Below are 21,284 nucleotides of genomic sequence, written 5' to 3'. Positions count from 1 at the left end.
AGGCCCAGCCAACCACCCACCTACTCACCCTTCCAGAAAGAATGCGCTCAGCCCGCCTCCACTCGCTCCTCCTAGCCCACACATGACACGCTTAAGAGCAGCGGCCTCACCCCAACACACACACAGACGCAGATGCTCCCCCCCCCCCCCCCACACACACAACATATGCACACTCCACTGCCACCGAGAACCCTCTGCCAAGCTGCCCGGGCTGCCTGGGCGCTGAGGTGCTGGCACCGTTATGTCAAACACTTGTGTCCCTTTTTCTGGGACAAACGGAAACCCTGGGAAAGCATCTCAGCATCTAACAAAACGCAAAGCCACGGTTTTGCTCATAAAAACACAGCCTTGAGCATCCTGGGCTTTGAGGCATCAAGGCAGAGCCCTGGTTGCCATGGTTATCGGGTTTTGTTTTGTTTTTTTTTTGGGGGGGGAATAGAGGAATAAACAAGGGGGTACCTCTCCCACCCCCATTGTTTAACTTTGTTGTTAAACCCAAGAGTGGCTTTTCTCAATTGTCCATTTGCAAGAACACACGGAAGGCCAGTCTCCAGGACCTTACACCCCACCCCCGAGAAATCAAGAAAATGCTGAGGAATGGGAAGTGAGGCCAGGCAGGAACCTGTGCAGTCAGTCCCACAGGGCACTCCGCTCGGAAGGGCGCTCAAAAGTGGGAACTCCGGGCACCACCTGACACTCTGGACACCTTTGGAAGGAGGGCCCAATGCTCTGTCTATGAACGTCAGTGCTGGTTAAAGAAAAGGAAAAGGAGGCCCTGGCGGGTTTGGCTCAGTGGATAGAGTGTGGGCCTGTGGACTGAAGGGTCCCAGGTTCCATTCCAGCCAAGGGCAAATGGCCCAGTTACAGGCGCGATCCCCAGCAGTGAGTGTGCAGGAAGCAGCAAATCAATGATTCTCTCTCATCATTGATGTTTCTAACTCTCTCTCCCTCTCCCTTCCTCTCTGAAATAAATAAAAATATCCTACATAATAAGAGATAATATGCAAATGGTCATCACACCCTCATCACACCAGCTCAGACACTCAACACAGGGGAGAGAGGAATGGGGACCAGCCAGGCACAAATGAGCTCATGAGAGAGGAATGGGGACCAGCCAGGCACAAATGAGCTCGTGAGAGAGGAAAAGAGACCAGTGGCTTGGGAGATGGACAAGCTGCCTGCCCCATGGTCAGGGGCACCAGTGGCTGCTCCTGCACCTGAAGCCTGGGAAAGGGAAAGCCCACCCATGATCCCCTGAGGCTACGGTCAGCACGGTCACTGCGGCCAGCCAGAGGATGGAATCCTGGGTCCTGAGTGTAGGATGAGGAGAGGTGGTTCGGGGCAATCAGGCCAGTAGGGGAGCAATTAGGGTTGATCAGGCAGGCAGGCAGAGGTGGTTAGGGGCAATCAGGCAGGCAGGCAGGTGAGTGGTTAGGAGCCAGCAGTCCTGGATTGCAAGAGGCAGTCGGACATCGCCAGAGGGGTCCCGGATTGGAGAGGGTGCAGGCCGGGCTGAGGGACCTCCCCTACCCTGCACATGAATTTCGTGCACCAGGCCATATATATATATATATGAAAGAAGGAAAAGGAGGCCTTTCCAATCCATGGATCTGCATTTCTGACACAAGAACTGGGCTTGGCCTTGGAAATGTTGGCTCGTGACCAGATGCATAACCCTAGCCCCCACTTTCTTATCTGTAACTATGCCACTTGGAATGTTGAAAATTTCCCTTGTCCCAAGTTTCAACGATTTGCTTAGTGAAGCGTACTCTCGTCAATGGGCAGTGGGGGTTATGTGGCTATTACCCCTGAGCCTGGAGGAATGAGTCTGGGGGCCGCTCATTCATGGAACCCGTAGACTAAGAACAGGATTTCTCAAGCTTGTTTTCATTACCACTATCTCCCCCACTACCTTCCCACCCCCGCTCCGGAGAGTGAAATTAAATTATATTTAAATTTAATTAATTAATTTAAATGTAATTTAATTTCTGCCTAACAAGAGTAGTGAAATACTAAGAAATAAGATTTTGTTGGGTAGGGTTGGATTTTGGAGGGCCACACACCCCTGTAATATCTAAGGTATTTTTTCGCTTCTCCCGTCCCCCAATCCCAAGACCCGATTTTCAATCCCTCGGGTCTCCCCTGAGAATGCACAGTGTGGGTCCAATGAATCTTCCAAAATCACCAACATTTATTCATCTAGTGTTTCTAAAATGTGTCTCCTCTTTTCTTGCTGTCATCAATGCAACCGTCCAAACGCATTTTACCCTCCTCCTGACCAAGTCCTGATACCGCTTACATCTGTATGTGAGAGGGCAAGCCCGACCCTCTCACCCCCTCCATCGAATGAGTCACAACTGAGGGGGAGGCAGGATAGGGTGGCACTCCTTTCTGCAATGGAGCCAGGCAGGGCTGGGCCGGCCAATTCCTCTTGTCACCAGTCACTCGTCTGGGTCTAGAATCTGCTGGGTTCTCACCCCAGAAAGAAGCTGAGGAGTACTAAGGCGAACCAGATAAGGAGGCTGTTAAACCTTATGTTGGCATCTTTGAGTTCAGACATCTGGCCTGAGCAAAATCTACTACACTCCACCTCCACCCCAGATGCACAGCTGCATCTACATCAGTGTTTCCCAAACTTCTCTCATGATGAGAATCACCTGGTGGAGTTGTTAAAACACAGATTCCTGAATCCCAACTAAGAAGTGCTAAACTAGAATTTTTGAGAACATATAGGTAAAATTGTATACTTAACTAGTGCTCTAGACAGATGTTATATACAGAGCACTAAGTTAGGTATGCAATTTTACCTATATGTTCTCAAAAATTCTAGTTTAGCACTTCTTAGTTGGGATTCAGGAATCTGTGTTTTAACAACTCCACCAGGTGATTCTCATCATGAGAGAAGTTTGGGAAACACTGATCTACATGAACCACAGGGGGCTCTTCCTTTACTGTTCTGTAATTTACGTCCTTCCAGGAACTATCCCATGTAGTTTTCAACCCACTAAGTCCGAAACTATTATCATCATCCCAACTTATAAATGAGAAAACTGGGGCCCAGAGAGGTTAAGCTGCTTGTCCAAAGTCACACAGACAAAGTGGCAGGGCTGGCTGGGGTTTGAACCCAGGCCCAGAAACTCCGGAGTCCTTCAGAGTCCACCAAAGCACCTCCCAGGCTCGGCGATCCAGGTACAATCAACGGCCTCGTTTTACCCACCCTGCCCCCAAATGAAACGAATAGAAAATGAATTCTCACAGATGTAATGCTTTCAAAAATAAAGATTTTAAACATAAAAAAAAATTAAAGAAAACTCTTTAAAGAAATTCTCAGAGGAAGCAACACATCTGAACAGCTCTCAAGGTGTCACCTCTCTCTAAAAGGGTGAAAAGATGCATTTCAGACTTTCACACCACACAACCGAGACAAAGGGAAGACATGGCCAGAACGGGTTCTGCGTCATTTTGTCACTGGGGACTCTGCAATGCAAACACGATCTGCTTTACGAAGGGTGGGGCCCGTCTCAATGATCAACCAAAGGCAGGTGTCCAGGAAGCTCTTCCTTCTCATCTGGGGAGACAACAATGATGGGGGAATCTCAGAATTTCTGAGGTACACACTTTGTAAGTGACGGTGGGATAGGGTTATCTCCACCACAGGCTGCGACCCCAAGGGAGAAAAGGGCAAAGGCCTCTAACCAGCTGAGTCTCCGAGCAGCGCAGTGCTGGCTTCCTAATATTGCTCTGTTGAAAGGGAAGGCAGCCCAGCCCGTGTGGCTCAGTGAGCATTGACCTCTGACCCAGGAGGTCACAGTTCAATTCCCAGTCAGGGCACATGCCTGGGTTGCAGGCTCAATTCCCAGTGGGGTGTGTTCAGGAGACAGCCGGTCAGCGATTCTCTCTCATCACTGATTTTCTATCTCTGTCTCTCCCTCTCCCTTCCTCTCTGAAACAAACAAAAAAAAATCATATCAAATAAAAGAGGGAATATGCTAATTGACTGCCCCACCCTCAAAGATAGTGGTGGCCACAGCCTATAAGGTGGGAATATGCTAGTTGATTGTCCCGCCCTCAAAGATGGTGGCACCTTCAGCCAATAAGGAAGGAATATGCTAATTGACTGCCACACCTTCAAAAATTACAGTGCCCACAGCCACTAGGAAGGCGGCACCCCATCCCCCCAGGCCCACCAAGGCAGCAGGCATGCGGCACAGCCGGGCTGGCTCCCAGGCAGGTCCAGCTGCTCCGTGAGCCTGCCTCTGGAGTCCTCCAAGTCCCCTCAACCCCAAAGCCACCTGAGGATGCAGGCAAGCCTCAGATGTTGGCTGCCCAGCCGCCCAGGGCAGGTCGAGGCTTGCGCTGCCGGCAGTGGCAGCAGCAGAGGTGTGATGAGGCGTCGCCTTCCCAATCACCTGGTCATCTCTCGCCCCTGAGAATTCCTCCCCAAACCTCTCCACCCAGTGGAGAATCAAGGGTGCAGGTTCCTGGACTGTGAGAGGGGGCAGGCCGGGCTGAGGGACCCCTCCTCAGTGCATGAATTTTCATTCACTGGGCCTCTAGTATATTAAAAAAGAAAGAGAAGGGGAAAGCCCTGGAAATCCTAGGGAAAAGCCACACCTTCAGGTCCTGGGCTGCCTTAACTGATCCTGAAACCCCAGAATGTGGGAATAAACTCACTTTCAGCAATGGATCTGCTCCTCAAAAATTTGGCCTCAACAGCTTTAGAATCCCCGGAAACATGACAGGAGGGCTGCTGTTGTCAGGCACTCACCACGAGCTTGAGGGCCATCTCTCTCGTCCTGTGCCTGCACCCACATTCGTTCAACGTTTGGGAGCCAAGACTGGCAGCAGCTGCCTGGAACCCTAAGTTCTAAGGGAAGAAGCTGACTCCCGGGAGCCTAGAGAGGGCTGGCCGAGCAGCTTTGTCACCGATAACTCAGCTCCAAGGCAGCCCGGAGCCAGCCTTGAAAGCAGGATGCCACGTGAGAGAAGCCAGACACAAAAGGCCACTTCATGTGACTCCATCCATCTGAAATGTGCAGAGAAGGTGAATCCAGGGACAGGAAGCCAGGGGCTGGAGGGAGGTTTGGGGGCGAAATAAGGAGCGACTGTTAATGGGTACGGTTTCTTTTTGGGGAGATGAAAACGCTCCGGAACTAGAGAGAGGTTGCACACCCCGTGAGTGTACTACATGCCACTGAATTGTGCACTTTAAGTGGAGGGTTTATGGTATGCGAACTTTACCTCAATAAAAAGATAAAAGCAGGCATTGCTGGAAATCTCTGGTCTCCGTGTCACAAGCCAAGGCCTACAAGCCGAGCCTCCAAATGTACCATAGTCTTGGTTCAGCCCATCCAGTGATGCCCATTTATGATCATCAAGACCCCTGGGGTCTTTCTGACACCCATCCACCCCCTAATGTGTCCCACCAAGATGATCAGACACCAGGTTTCCCAGGATGGAGGGGTTTCCCAGGATACACTGGGCCCCTACTTCCCACCCCTCTCACTTTACCCCCTACCAACAGTGCAAATGCAGATCTTTTGTGCATCTGCAGCCTCGCTTACATATCTCCAACATGCCAGGCACCCTCCTTCTCTCCGTCTTATTTTCCTTCCTTCCCAGAGTGTCTACAAATTCTTTTCACCTATCATAGCCCAGTAAGCACGTCACTCCCTCCAAGAAACCACCTGTGGCCTTCCCAGAGCAGAATTCCTCCCCAAACCTCTCCACCCAGTGCAGAATCAAGGGTGCAGGGCACGGAGCCAGATGGCCTGTGGTCACACCCAGGCTCTCCCATGTCCCACAGCACGACACTGGAGCCTCAGTTTTTCCATCTGTATAATGGGCACAATGGTAGTTTCTTTTTCTTTTTCTTTTTCTAAATATATTTTATTGATTTTTTTTACAGAGAGGAAGGGAAAGAGATAGAGAGCTAGAAACGTCGATGAGAGAGAAGCATCGACCAGCTGCCTCTTGCACACCCCCCACCGGGGACGTTCCCGCAACCAAGGTACATGCCCTGGACCGGAATCGAACCTGGGACCTTTCAGTCCGCAGACCGAAGCTCTACCGCTGAGCCAAACCGGTTTCAGCCAATGGTAGTTTCTTAAGGCTCTTGGGAGGATGAAATGAATCCTTGTGCAAAGTACCAGAACCACGAAGGACACGTAAGTACTCAGATGTGTCAGCTGTTAAGTGTTCCTCTGCTGTACTTGGCACAGAGTTTTTTTGTTTTGTTTTGACTATATCTTCCTGACCAGTCTGTAGGCTCTATAAGAACAAGGAGCGGGAATTGATTAAAATCTGCATCTCCAGCTCCAAACACCACAGGTGCCTCCCAGGGTGACACGCCGTCCGTTTGCCCAGGGGTGTCCCTGGGTACGGGACTTTTGGTGCTAACGCTGGGAAAGTCCCAGGCAAACCGGGACACATGGATCACCCTGATGTTTCCACGAACGTCTGTGGGAAATGCCTGGGTGTAAGAAGGACACCAAGAAAGACCCACCTTGGGTGGCATCAGGTCTGAAAGCTGCTGTAAACGAGAGGGTTTTAGCCTCAGAGCCTCAACGTAGAACCTGAGAAGAAAGTTTTTAAAGAAAGACATTCATGGACGACAGGCCTCCATCACGGAGGGTCTGTCCCAAGGCAGCATGAGGATTTGGCCAACGCGTCTCCAAACATGCTCCAGAACTGGAATCACTTCATGGGGTCTGGAATCCTTCGTTTCCTCCAGGATTCCTGGGGGGAGATGTTTCTCAGAAGGGCACCCTGGGATGTGCAGCAGGGAAGCAAGTCAAGACGTGGGTGGAAAGAACTTGAAAGGGGAAGTGTGGAGGCGTGCAAACACCAACAAGATAAAAATCAGAAAGAGAAGAAAACCACAGTCTCCGAACCTCAAGATCGGTTCATTTGTATTCCTCGATGCTGGCCGGGGCTACGGAAGTGGCAGTGCCTGCGACTTCATCATCCACTCAAGGTCTGACTCGTGACCACTGCCCCCACACCAAGCTCAGAGAGGCCTGTCCCTCCGTGTTCACGCCCTGGTCCTGCGTGTGGCTCTGAAGCCACTCGTTCAACGTGGAGGATGTGTCATCCACTCTCCAGCAATGACAACCTGTCTTTTTTCTTGAGAAAATGCAGGGGCTCTAAGTCGCTTGTACCCTGAGACCCGACCATCAGTACCTCCTGCTGACTGTGTGGACAGGAAGGAGTTAGAGAGTTCACGCCTCTCCATCCTCAGTGCTTGTCCATGCCGGGCAAGCAGGGAGGGGCGGGTAGCGGCGAATGAGGGACTTATGGAATTTTGGGTCATTTTTCCTTCCCACCCTTCATCCCTTTCTGGTGAAATGACCCACAGGCAGGCAGGGCCCAAAAGCAAAGGAGGAAGAGGACAGAGAGATAATGCCCAACAACTGAGAATTCTCCTCCGACAATTGCTCAAGATACAAAGGGCTTCATAGCAAAATCCAATCGGAAAATGACCCGGTGGGGAAACCAAGGCCGCTGAGCTCAGAAAGGTCACAGGAGGGACATCTCTGCCGGGTGCCCAGATGTGGTATTTTCGGAAACATCTGTCTGTGTTCCCCTGACATGGACAAGATGAGTGGTCAGGCACCACTCATCTCTCAAGGCACAGTAGGAATGGCATGGACTGTGGCCTGGCCTACTGAATACCCAACAGTCACTCCGAGGAAAGAGAGGGCATGAAAAAATGTGAGCAGGCAGGGCATGCAAAGGGGAATGAAAAATGCCAAAAGAAAACAATATTTAAGACAACAGAATTTGAAGGCAGGTAGAATGTTGAAGAGCAGAAACTCTGGCACCAAGCTCCCTCAGTTCAAATTCCAACCCTGCCACTTCCGGGCTGGTTGAACTTGGGTGGGTTGCTTCATTTCTGTGGCCTCGGTTTCCTCATCTGGAAAATGGGCTGGAAAAAGTATGGACCCCCTTGGAGGGCTGCTGTACGAGTGAAGTGAGTGGATGTACTCAGAACACTGGGCACGTGGGTTGCTGTAAGCATACAGTTCTCATTATCTACAGGGAAGCTAAGCAACGGGGTCAGGAACGGGGTCACCTGCCCACAGTGACACAGGTTTCACCGCTAGGAGGCAGGAAGACCCAAGCACAGACCCCTTCGCACTGCGTGCGTCCCATTCTCGGCAGTGGTTCCAATCTTTCCTTGTTAAAATGTAAAAGCAAAACGCCCCTCTACCCTCAGCCTGGGCCTCAGCCCCTGGGGCTCCCTGCCTCTCTCCCTCACCAACGGGTTCACGCTCTGTCTCAGCCTCCTTCCTCCCTCGGCCTCCACCCCCCTAAGCCCACTCCATTTCCTGTTCTCTCCTGAAGTTGCCAGGCACCCACTCTGGAAGGAGGACCTCCTCATTTGGCCTGGGCCTGAACCTCTGTCTCCTACACTGGCTGCTCCTTCCCCATCAGTCCTCTGCAGCAGGTCCCTTGGGACTTGGGGACCTGCACACAGTTCCTGTGGTCCCTCTACTCCTGAACCCCACACCCCTCGAGATGACCATGATCATTTCTGGACAACTTCGTTTTCACACACACAAAAAGATACTCATCTCTCTCCCAAGCAAGGGGGTGCACTTAAAACACAGAAGCAGATGGTGAGGCTTAACATCCTGCCTGGGTGAGAAGTCACGTGGACATCACATACCTGCTAATAGGATGGGGTGAAAAGGGCTTTTCAGCTCTGTGGTCTTCCTCCCCCTAACCTCTGACCCCAAACCTCTGACCCCTCAGGCTCATCATGAGGATACATCAGTCAAACCCCAGATCGAACAACTTTTCACAGGGGACCAGGCCAGCACTCCTCAAAACGGTCAAGGTCAAAGAAACCGGAGGAGGAGGAGGCATGACAACTACATACAATGTAGGACCCTGGAACAGAATCCAGTGGGAAAAAACTGGTGACCTTCAAATAAAATCTGGAATTCATTAATAGTAAGGTGCCAATGTCATTTTCTTAGTTGTGACAAACACCTGGTGATGTAGGATGCTAGCAATGGGGAAGCTAGATGGCGTATATGGGACTTCTGCACTAACTCTGCAACTTTTCTGTAAATCTGAAACTACCTTCCCTGATAATAGACAAACATGTAAACTGACCATACCTCCGCTACGTCCACAGCCAATCAGAGTGAGTATGCAAATTAACCCAACAAGGATAGCAGTTAATTTGCATATGTACCTAGATCCTGGGAATATCCTCAGTACCCAGGTCACTCCAAGCCAGCCATTGGAGGGGGATACAGCAACCCCTTGCCCAAGCCTAAAGCCTGTGTGGTCCAAGCCGGTGATCGGAGGGGCAGGGGCCGAGCTGGCAATCAGAGGGGCAGGGGCCGAGCCTGCGATTGGAGGGAAGGGGGGAAAAAACAACGGAAACATATCCTCAGGTGAGGATAAAAAAAATAAAGAAAAAAATGTCATATCCTATGAAAGACACATCTTGAAAATGCCTAAATAAAGTTGTAACTTTTTCATGGTGAAGGGATTGCAGTTCCCGTTGATGAAAATACCTTGGCAGCTGAAGCGACTGGCAGGGGCTGCAATAGCAGGGTGATGGGGCTGGCACCTTCCCCTGGTCAACCTGGTCACTTCCCGCAAAGGGAGGTCAGACTGGGGCTTAGGCCCGCTCCCTGTTGGACACCCCCTGAAGGCTCCCAGTATGTGAGAGGAGGCAGGCTGGGTTGAGGGATACCTCCCCAGTGCACCAATTTCGTGCACTGGGCCCCTAGTCCTATATAATAAAAATGTAATATGCAAATTAACTGTCACATCATCACAAGATGGCTGTGCCCATAATGAGCGATCAGCAAGGACCTGAGGCTGCATGGAGCCGGGCAGGGCGGGAGAGCTGCGCCCCTCACCCAGAGGGGCTTGACTAGGGACCCCAGGCCACGCCCCCAACCTAGCAGGCTTGACAGGGGACCTCGAGGCACATCCCCTGCCCCAGTACCAGGCTGGGGGACCTGAGGTTGTGCCCTTCGCCTCAGGCAAGGGGACCTGAGGGTGTGCCGGGGGACCTGAGGCTGTGCCCCCTTGCCCAGTGCCAGACCATGGGACCTGAAGCTGCACACCCCCATCCGGTGGGGCTTGACAGGGGTGGGGATGGCCAGATCTGGATCTTACCCAAAGGGCATGGGGTCAGCCAGGTCTGAGGACTCACGTGGGTGGGCAGGGACTTGACTCTGAGTCCCGCAGTGTGCCCTAGACTCTAATAGGAGGAAGATTTTCAAGTACATTTTACTAATTTTCTTTCATCTCTGACACTTTTATTATAGAGAAAGGGCAAATAGCAATATTAAAATATTTCCTCTGATTATTCCCTTTTAATGTGCATGAGTTTCGTGCACCAGGCCACTAGTTCTAAAATAAAAGATTTGTGTTTTTAAAAACTCACAACCGATACCAGGATATTTTTCACCCATCATTAGATCTGCACTTTCACCCTGGCAAAGGGCAAAGCATTTGAATCCACATGGAGCTCTCTGGTTGTGGATGTCACACAGGATTGGTGGGAAGGTAAACTGAGGCTTGCAAAATGGAAGCATCTGCCAAAAATTTAACAGGCACGAGTCTTTTGACCCAGCACTTCCCCCTCAAGGAATCTGTATGAGAGACAACCCCATGCATGGGCAAAGTGACAGAACGGTGAGCACACGGATATTCACTCAACATTGCTAGAAACCACCTAACTGTCCATCAGCAGGGAGCTGGGTAGATCAGGGGTGGTCCATCCACCCAAGGCAATAGTATGCAACCATTAAAGCAGAACAAGGAAGTTTTATGTGCAGAAATGCAATAATCCCTAAAATATATCATTGCATGAATAGCTTGGACAGCAATTAGAGCAAGTCAGCATCCTATACAGGCAGAGATCTGTTGGATTACGTCAGAGATCTGTTCTTAGGGCATGACGTAACTCGATTTTCGCTGTAAGTCAGAACCCACATACATAAGCACCTACGTCACTCACATGGAGCACATACACAGCAGTAATGAAGTGAAACAGCAAAATAATTTTAAAAGGAAGATAAAAATCCCTGACCTTTACTTGTGGTAAATAAATAATAAAAAACATAAAGCACATATGTGCATACATCAAAATAACGGAACTTTTATTTTTTATAAATACTGTAAATGGGAGATGGTGACATAACCACGAAATGACGTAAGTCTAGTCTGATGTAACCCGACTAATAACAAAAGGCTAATATGCAAACCGACCAAATGGCAGGACAACCAGTCGCTATGATGTGCACTGACCACCAGGGGGCAGATGCTCAATGCAGGACTGCCCCATGGCGATGAGTGCTCTCCCACAGGAGAAGCACTGCTCGGCCAGAAGCCCTGAGCCCCGCTCACTGCTGTCGAGCGGCAGCCTCTCCTGCCTCCAGGGCAGCGCTAAGGCTGTCTAACTGATGGCTCAGATCCGCTCCCCACACAGAATTGAACATCCCCCAAGGGCTCCCGGACTGTGAGAGGGCACAGGCCGGGCTGAGGGACCCCCCTCAAAGTGCACAAATCTCGTGCACCGGCCTCTAGTTTGTGTATAAGAAGGAGATACATATTTCCTTACATAAGAGGAATGAAATACCTCTAAAAGGATACACAGAAACTGGTAGCAGTGGCTGTCTGTGAGCAGGGAGGTGGACTAGGGATGCAATGGGATGAACACTTTTCATATTTATACCCTTGCCGATCTCTTGTATATTGAACCAGAGCAGTGGTCGGCAAACTGCGGCTCTCAAGCCACATCCCTCTCGCGAGCCGTGGTTTGCTGCTCTGTTGACTAATGAGTTTGTTTATATTATATAATCAAATGAGTTTGATTATATTATATAATCAAAATCACATTAAGAAAAATAAATTATGTATTATTTACAACACAATGAATTTACAATTTATTGATTATAACAATATATATTTATAATCAAAATATTTATAATTAAAATAAATTCAATCTTTTAATGGGGAAAAAAGCCTCTTTTGCAAACCCTTCTCTGCCTCCCCCAGGCTGGCCTCCTCGGTCCTCCCGCCTCAGGGTGAGATGACATCACACAGCCCTTTGTCCGTGGACTGGCGCTGGCTCCCTGCCCCGCACCTGGCCTCGGCCCCTCCCTGCGTGTTTGCACAGTGATTAAGCCGATCGTTTCTATTTGGTGAGAGGTGTACTCTACCATTCCTGCTATAGAGCTCCCCAATCTGCACCGACCACATCCTGTTCACCAAAACAGAGTTCTTCTCTTTGCATGTTGTGCCAAGATCCATTGTTCATGGGGGAGGTCTGGAGGCTGGTGGTGGGCCAGGGGTTGGGGAGACAATGGACTCTCCCTGGATGGCCCAAGAAGCCCATATAGGAAGATATGGAGGCAGACACAAAGGGGAAACGGAGTCCAGGTTCTAAGGCCAGCAAAGGGTCCGGGCACCAGGCTGGACCTTCTGAGGAGGGACCTCACGCAGGGGTTCTGTTTCACGAACCCGTAGCCCAAGAGCAACTTCAAAACCCCCCTAAAGTATTCAACTCCTGCCAACGGGAGTTCAGATTCCAAAAATAAGTCTCAAAACCTAGCCTATGAGGAAGAAGCCACCACCAGCTCCCCCGTCCGGCAAACACACATCACAGGCCCCACAGCCCACGGCCAAGGGGGTCCTCCTCCAGATTAGGTCTAAACACAACGAAAACGCCGCTCTCATAATTCCTGGTGTTGCTTCATTCTGACTGACAGTCTCTTTCAACATTGCTCCCCAGAAAGTATCTTAACCAAGTTCTCAAACCGATCCCACACATCTCTCTGCCTTCTTAAAATGAGCAAAAATCTATACTAACAAAAGGATAATATGCTAATTAGACTGGATAGACCGGTCATCTTCTGGACGACCTTCTGGACGTCCTTCCTGACAAAGCTGGGGCCCAGTCCTGGGTGCCTGTGGCAGCCAACCAGAGGGAGGGAGGCCTGGGTCCTGGTTGCCTGCAACCGGTCAGAGGAGGGAAGCCTGGGTCCCGGGTGTGGGGGCCGAGGCAGAGGCAGATAGGGGAGATCAGGCAGACAGGCAGGTGAGCGGTTAGGAGCCAGTGGTACCAGATTGGATGTGCGGACAGTAAATAAATAACAAAATGCTTGTGTCGGCCATGCTAGCCCAGGTGGCCCCAGTCCGCCTCTCCTCCTGCCGATTCACAGCTCCCTCCGGACTTCCCATGGCTGGAAAACCAGACCCGGGGCATAAGGGCTCCAGGTAAAGTAAGAGGCATAAGGGCTCCAGGTAAAGTAAGAGGCATAAGGGCTCCAGGTAAAGTAAGAGGCATAAGGGCTCCAGGTAAAGTAAGAGGCATAAGGGCTCCAGGTAAAGTAAGAGTTACTGGTGAACTTGGGCGCCTCCTATGAGAAAGGTAAACAACCTGGACATCTGGCTTAATGATAACATCTGCACTCCCGGGAGTCCTATATTTGCTTATTTCCTCCATTTTGGCTCTCTTCCAGATGACTGCAGGTACTGTAACTGTCATGTCGTTGAAAACAATAGTCTCCCATTTAGCAAGACTTAGGAATAAAGTGAGACTGGGTGTTAAACATTACTGCTTTCTGCTCTTTCCATTCCCCTGGACCCAACCCACCCCCCTCCAGCCCCTGTGACATATGCCTTCCTCATGCGTTCTAATTACTTCCTGTCTGCAAGTTAGATTGTGTTGCCCAAATGGACCACATTACACCCCTCCAGGCCAAGCCAGGGCTGTTCTGTTTCTCTGGATTCCCCACAGCCTACCTCTTTGTAGAGCTGAGATTTCATGCATGTATATGACCTATATCACCCCAGACAACAGGCTGAGGGGTTGGGGAGACATGGACCCTCCCTCCATGATATATTTTATAATGCCAGCTCTTTTGAAGTGTTTATTTTTTTTTATTTAAATTTTTTATTGTTGAAAGTATTACAATATGTCTTTCTCCCCCCCCGCATTGACCTCTCCCTGGCCACTTTCTCCCCACCCCCAACCCCAGCACATGTTCCCGCTCCCCTACTATCTGAGTCCTTTGGTTATGCTTATACGCATGCATGTAAGTCCTTTAGTTGATCTCTTTCCCCCACCCCCACCCACTCTCCCCTGCCTTCCCTCTGAGGCTCCATGGCCTGTTCCATGATTCCATGTCTCTGGATCTATTTTAGTTCAGAGAGGAAGGGAGAAGAAGAGAGAGATAGAAGCATCAATGATGAGAATCATTGATCAGCTGCCTCCTGCATGCTCCCTACTGGAGATCAAGCCCACAACCTGGGCATGTGACCTCCTGGTTCATAGGTTGATGCTCAACCACTGAGCCACACCTGCCGGGCTGAAGTGTGTATTTTTTAAATGAAGAAGACAAGTCTTTCTTACAGCATTCCAAGTAATATGCATTGACACACTCCCCTCTAGGAGGTAGAGCCTAATCTTTTCCCTCCAAATACTGGCTGGGAGCTAGATTTAGCATATTATCCTAGATAATAAAAGGCTAATATGCAAATTGACTAAGCAGTGGAACAATCAGTCACTATGATGTGCACTGACCACCAGGGGGCGGATGCTCAATGCAGCAGCTGCCCCGTGGTGGTCAGTGTGCTCCCACAGGGGGAGCGCTGCTCAGCCAGAGGCCGGGCTCAGCGGCGATGGTGGTAAGGATGTCTGACTGCCTGCTCAGGCCCACTAAACCGGCAGTTAACATCCCCTGAGGGCTCCCAGACTGTGAGATGGTATAGTCCGGGCTAAGGGACAGCCCCCTCCAGTGCACGAATTTCATGCACCAAACCTCTAATCTTTAAATAATAAATGAAAAGAAAGAGTAGCTCTACAGTGGAAAACCCTGGCAAACCCCACCTTCACCTAGTGATGAAGGTTAATGTTGTTTGCGATGCCATGTGGCCACCATGTACCCCCAGGTGATGTGATGTAACAGGAGGGGCCCTTCGCCTCTGTGGCATTCTCCCACAAACCCATAACCCCTGTGTCATCGTGACAAAAACATCAGGCAAACGCAATTTGAGGGAAATTCTACAAAATCTCTGCCTGGTACTCTTCAAACACAGTCCTGAAAACAAGGCAAGGCTGAGAAACTAGCCGACCAGAGAACACTGGGAGACGGGGGATTGAAAGCAACGTGGTGCTGTGGATGGGACCTTGGAACAGGAAAATGGACATCAGTGGAAACACTGGCGTTTGGTTAACAGTGAGGTTCCGGTGTCCGTTTCTTAGTGTGACAAATGTGCTGCAGAGACGATGTAAGATGTTGACAAATAGGGGGACGGGGTGAGAGTACATGGGGTCCCCAGTATTAACTGCAATTTTCCTGCAGATCTAAAATTAAACTGTAAGGTGAACTGGGGCAGACAGGCCTCATCTAAAGTCGTTCAAGTTCAATTATATGTGTGTGTGTGTGTGTGTGTATGTGTTTTAAAAAAAAAGAAAGTTGTTTTTTTTTTTTTAATTGTATTTTGGTTAAATGCAAAAGATTAAGTGGAGGCAGGGTTTCTAATATTTCTAATTGGGGAGGTTAAAAAAAAATTAGGGTTTCTAGTATTTCTACCTGGGAATGTTTAAGAAAGAAAAATATACCCCCAAATTTAATTGAATGGTCAGGCCTTAAGATTTAAGGAATCTCCCAAACTCGTACCAGCTGAATATACATCAATACCCCACAAATCTGCACCCCCTCTCCGAAGGTGTAGACTTTAAAAGACGCACAAAGTGGTCTTGACCACATGTTGGTAAGAAACTCTTCTAAAAATACATCTTCATGATGTGTATAGAGCTGTTTTCCAGACTTAGGTATCAGACCCACATACAAAAGGACCAGGCCTTCAGAGGGAAGATAAAGCAGTGTTTTCACCACCAACTTAATCCTCTAAGATCAGTTCTTTCAGGAAGGAAAAAAAGGAAGATTATTCAATTCCATTCCCCGCCTCCACTCTCCCGCCCCAGAAAAGAAACCCAGGAGACATCCCGGAATATGTGCCTAATGCAAGTGACCCCAGGAGACCCCAAGGAAGAAAGGATTCCTTCAGCCAAAGAAGGGCACGCATGCGAATTGTCAGGGCTCCAAAGAAAATGGCTCAGTTTGTACACAAGGTGGAGGACCAGCTGGGGAAGGCCCCAAATATCTGGTCTTTTCCTGTCTCTGGAGAAAGGGTTCTTTACAGCAATGTGAGCATAAGTGAAACCTGACTACAAGCGCCCCAAGGAACTCTTTCACTTGTGCATTTATTGAATCGAGCATCGCTCAGAATTCTTAAAGTAAGGGCCACTGGCCAGGCATCTTTAAAATACAAAGACTCCGCGAGGCTGTTTTTGTTGTAATGGAATTTAACCTCCAGAAAATGTCCAACATAAATGATGTTTCTTAAACTCTAAGTTAATAAGGGGAAGAATTAAGACAAAAGAGGAAATTGGGGTCTCCAGCCATCTTCAGGGAAGGAAGTGAGAAATTGTACCATGGTAGTGGGAACCCTGGTCTGCAAACTGCGGCTCTCGAGCCACATGTGGCTCTTTGGCCCCTTCAGTGTGGCTCTTCCACAAAACACCGTGGCCTGGGCGAGTCTATGTTGAAGAAGTGGCGTTAGAATAAGTTTTAAGTTTAAAAAATCTGGCTCTCAAAAGAAATTTCAATCGTTGTACTATTGATATGTGGCTCTGTTGACTAATGAGTTTGCCGACCACAGTGTTAGGCTATTCAAGTTCAGATTCAGTATACTTCCATGAAAACACAGAAGCTCATAGTGAAATGTTCAGAGAAATGCTTTCAAATTCCATCTTCTGAATCTAATCTGTTTCCTGTGCACAAGTCAAAGATAAATGTACCACAGCCTGAAAGCCAGCTTCAAGCAGAGCGAGAGTACAAAGTACAGTGAATTGTGGGATGGAAAGTGCTTCCATTGGGGAGAACCAGAGAGGGCAATTTCCCTCTGGATTCCTGGTGAAGCCACATCCCCAGTTTCCACATGAATGAAGGTTTTTGGTGAAACTGTGCAATGAAAACATGAATGGGACTGCATCAAGAGACCAAAAGTGTGTGTACCCTGATTGCAACTTCATTAAAAAAAAACAAACAGGCACCATGACAAAACTGAATTAGCAAACAAACGTGCTAGCTGTTTCATTCACAAAGTGAGATTAGCCTCATTTTTTTCCTATCTCCCACACTTTCTGTAATATTGTTATTGTCTATATCACTTTAAAAAATATCAATGCATTATCTATGAGTAACCCTCCTGGACTCAAGGCACAGGCAAGACTGTACTAAGCTCTTAAATTTACCCCAGGAACACGGTCAATTCTAAAGCTCCCTGAGCTGAATAGTTTCAATTCTCCATCAGGTAACACCAATAAGAAAGCGAAACAGAAGGAAAAGTGCCTCAGGCGTTGAGGATCCTGGTGAATTAACTTCCTACCTACCAGGAGGTGACAGGAAATCAATACAGACACCCTCGATACTGTCCACACCTTAAACCCTATGGAATTACACACAGTTCCACTGACATAAGTACGTTGAAGGGATAACTTCATTAGGTACCCAAGTGTTACCACAGCTGCCCAGAGCGCCATGGCAGGTTCAAACAACAGGATGAAATTTTGAGGATTCAGGAAAGGAGCCCTTTAGGCTCAAATAACAATTTTTACGATAAGTAAACGCCAATCAAGGGCAGAACAGGCTACGGGCAGCCCAAAGAGCACCAAAGACGTCAGAGCCACATCTATGCTAAAGAGAGACAGAGTAAAGGTGGTCTGTTTGCCTGAAGAGGTGGATCCCCTTACCCACAGGGCTATTTTCACAGCAGCAAAAGCAACCCAGAGGACGAGTCCCTTACCAAGACTCTGGGACGTCCCCGTGTGGATTACTGCCGTGGGGAGGTTCACTTTGGGCAGGAGAATGTTCAGCCCCTGATGGGCACCTGCCTCTTCTCACACCTCTGGTCAGCATGGGTGGTCGAGGGCCGCAATGCATGTTTGTGTCCTTGAAAATTAAGTTGTCCTGGAAATGCCTTCTGGCTCCTTCCTGCTCCATGGTCCCCCGTTTAGTGTCCTCAGCCCCCGGTATGTCTGTGCCTCCTCCAAAGCTTTGTTCAGATGCTTCTGCAAACATGGGATGCTGCCCACCGTGTCCACACGTCCCTCTGCCAAAGGTGCTCAGGCCTCAGCTTTGCTACTAAACTTTTCTTGGGTAACAAGATCGTAGCACCCTCCCTCCCATTCCTCCCACCCCTCCTTCCAAGCAATAGTGAGCGCTGGCTCTTGCACAACTGGGTGTTTCCACTTTCCACCCACAGCATCAACCCCTCAGGACCAAGAACCATTTCTCCCGTGTCCTTTCCAGGGCAAGGGTGGCCCTTGATTTCCCCACAGCCAGCCCACAAAATGGACTGAAGGAACAAAGGGACCTTTACTCATCAGAGAGAGCGCATTACTTCAGGCTGGTAGTTTAGAGATTTACCCAATTGATCCTCCGGCTCAGATCAATCACCAAGTCACTTAATCCATGGAAACATTACAACCAGGATACTTTTTCAAATGTGAATAAAAGCATCTATTATTAATGCCTTAAAGTAGCAGGAAAGAGGGACGATGGGCCTCTCCCACTGTAAGAGCTACAGTAAGTGTTTCTTAGAGAGGCTGGTGCACATTGGGATCCAAAGCCAGGGCTGGCTGTGGGGAAAGCCAAGGGCAGTATGGGTATTATTCTAGAGCCAGACAGAGGAGTCACCTGCTCCCTGGATTCTGATCCGGCTGTGATAAAACCGAACGGTGTTAGAATCCCAGATACAATCTCTCTGTACAGTCATCCAGGTGAGTCTCAATGTACAAGAGCCACCCTGAGGAGGCCCAGGGGGTGGGGGTAGGAAAGTAATTTAGGCACACATTCATGCAAGCCATGGTTTTTCCTTAAAAGGGCCGGGCGGGGCCAACTTTCCTTCCAGACAGCCCCTGAACCAAGGCCCCTGGGAGGGGAGATTTATCACTCCCGTCCCCCGCCCCCACCCGTTCGCACACTAACCTGGATCAGGAGCTCCTGGCATAACACCCAACCCACTGCCACATGCACACTGACCTGGGGAGCTGAGGAGGGGAGGGCACCTGCCTCGCGTGGCGGGAGGGGCAAGGTCCACCTCGGCCACCGGTTCCCCTGCCTGTGCCACCGGCGCTCATCCTCCTGGGCACTGGGCTGCCGCCTGCGCTCCCAGGGCGCCGACCTCAGGGCGGGGGCGCCCGGCCCGCCAAGCCTGGGATGGGATTGTGGCCCGGGTTTTCCCTTCTGATGCACCCACACAGGCACCCGCTAAAGGGCGGCCCTGGATCCGGCGGGGATGGATCTCCGGAGGAAAGGACAAAAGCGCAGGCAGATGTCGTGGCCCCTAGAAGCCGAACTTCTGAGAACTACGTCCGAAAATTGGTTGGGTTCTGTTTGGTTTGGTTTCTAAACCCCACGGGTGATGATGATTCTGGAAATCTCAACTTTCAGGTCGCAGAACGCCAGAGCGAACCTCGACTTTCCCCAAAGGACTCGACCCTGGGCGTCCTTCCCGCGGAGGGAGCACCGCGCGCCCGCAGGAGCGCGACCCACCGCACGCGATCCGCGGACCACCGGCCCATCGGGGCGCGAGAGCGGGACCCGCCGGTCCCCACGGCCCCCACGGCCCCCACGGCCACGGCGGCGCTGGGAGGCGGGACGCCGGCCCGCGCCCGCCCCGCGAGGAAGTTCTGGCCGGAGCCCCGCGCCCTCCACCCGGTCTGGCACCCCGGGACCCGCCTGGTTCACGGGCCGCCGCCACAGGCACGATGCCTCGGGACTCCCGGCCTCAACCGCCCCGAATCCCGGGCAGGTGCCCGGCGCCGCAGGGACCCCCGCTCCCAGCCCCGGAGCCCCTCGGCTCCCTCTCCGCGCCCCCACGGGCGTCAGGCCGCCCGCCCGCCGCACTCACCGCCGCGCGCCGCCAGCCGAGCCGGGAGGTCTGAGCCCGCAGCGCGGGCGGCGCGGCGGCTGCACTCGCTGGGGCGGAGCTGCTGCCCCGGCTTCCGGATCCTCCCCGCCTCCGCGCGCCGCCGGCACCCGCGCCGCGTGTCTGGGACACCCCTGATCCCCCAGATTTCGGCCCCCCTTTGCCCTCCGCACTCCTCTAGTCTTCCACTTCTGGCATGCCTTCTCCTCCCCCATCCTCAGACGCCCGGACCACCAACCCCAGATCCCGCGTTGAGGGACCCCCGGTGCCCCCCTCCCTATCCTTGTGAGGGGGGCCTTTATAATCCCCAAAAGTCAAATCTGGACTTTCAGGCGTATCCAGACAGCCCAACATACTCCTTGTGCCTTTGGGCAAGTCGGTTTCTCTGGGCCTCAGTTTCCTGTCTACAAAATGGGCATAACAGTTACCTATCTCATAAGAGCTAGTCAAAATTAACTGAGATGATGCAGGCGCGGGGTTTAGCACAGGTTGTGTGAAATCAAACCTAGCTGCTGTTGTACTGCCTTGTATGCCCCAGAATGGTCAGTGGCCCCTAAGAGCTGTCTCAATTCATGGCTAAAAAGCTCTGGAAATCAGTAACTCCTGTTTCAACAGCCACTCAACCCTCTGCCCCTAAATGGGTGCTTCCTGCCTGTTTGATAAGAGCCCATCTGCCTGCTACAGTAATAGCAGCAGTCCTAATGCAGCAAGATTCCCTGGTGAGTATAAGGCATTAATGAGCTTGTGCTTGGCTTTGAGAATATAGAACTCTGGAGATAGGCGGAACCCTAACTTGGCGGTCTAGAGCACATGTGTCAAACACAAGGCCCGCGGGCCAAATCCAGCCCTCCAGGCCTTGCAATGTGGCCCGCACTGCACTGTCATCACTGCACTCCGCTGTCAGTTTATGACATTGTCAGTTTATGACTGTTCAGTAAACCATTCGGCCCGCGATTTAGGCTGGATTTTAGATTTTGGCCCCTTCTCTGATTGAGTTCGACACCCCTAGTCTAGAGAAATGCCACTTGGGCTGATAGCTTCTGAACCCTGTCATGAGTGGATTCATAGACCCGGGGCCTAGGACTCCTCTGGTGGTGGAATCTCCTGCCTTTACACGGAGACAGGGCGACAATGAGAGTGACTTGCCCAAGGTCCCACAGCAAACTGTCCTTCCCTTCCCCATCCAAAGCACTCACCACCTTTCACTATGTCAACCCCGCCACCATCAGTCATGCATGTGTTACTCAATCAGAGGAGGAGATTTCAAAGTCCTCCAAGCATGGGGAGTTGCCAGGTACATGTTA

At 50.7% G+C, this 21,284-nt stretch overlaps 1 protein-coding gene across 2 annotated transcripts in view; it reads right to left on the bottom strand.

The window, feature by feature from the left end:
* Positions 1 to 20,094, bottom strand: part of LITAF (lipopolysaccharide induced TNF factor) — a 33,129-nt gene extending 13,035 nt beyond the window's left edge. Inside the window, exon 1 of one of the 2 annotated variants that reach the window (XM_084881183.1) lies at positions 19,963 to 20,094. The gene's annotated coding sequence lies outside the window, so the exon portion shown is untranslated. Of the gene's footprint in view, positions 1 to 19,091; positions 19,216 to 19,962 lie in introns of those variants that run through there. The other variant, XM_084881184.1, reaches the window with a different exon arrangement.
* Positions 20,095 to 21,284: the final 1,190 nt, after the last annotated feature.

The sequence above is a fragment of the Pipistrellus hanaki genome, assembly GCF_964339955.1.
Source record: "Pipistrellus hanaki genome assembly, chromosome: 4".
NCBI lineage: Eukaryota > Metazoa > Chordata > Mammalia > Chiroptera > Vespertilionidae > Pipistrellus > Pipistrellus hanaki.
This window is presented reverse-complemented; position numbering and strand designations above follow the sequence as displayed.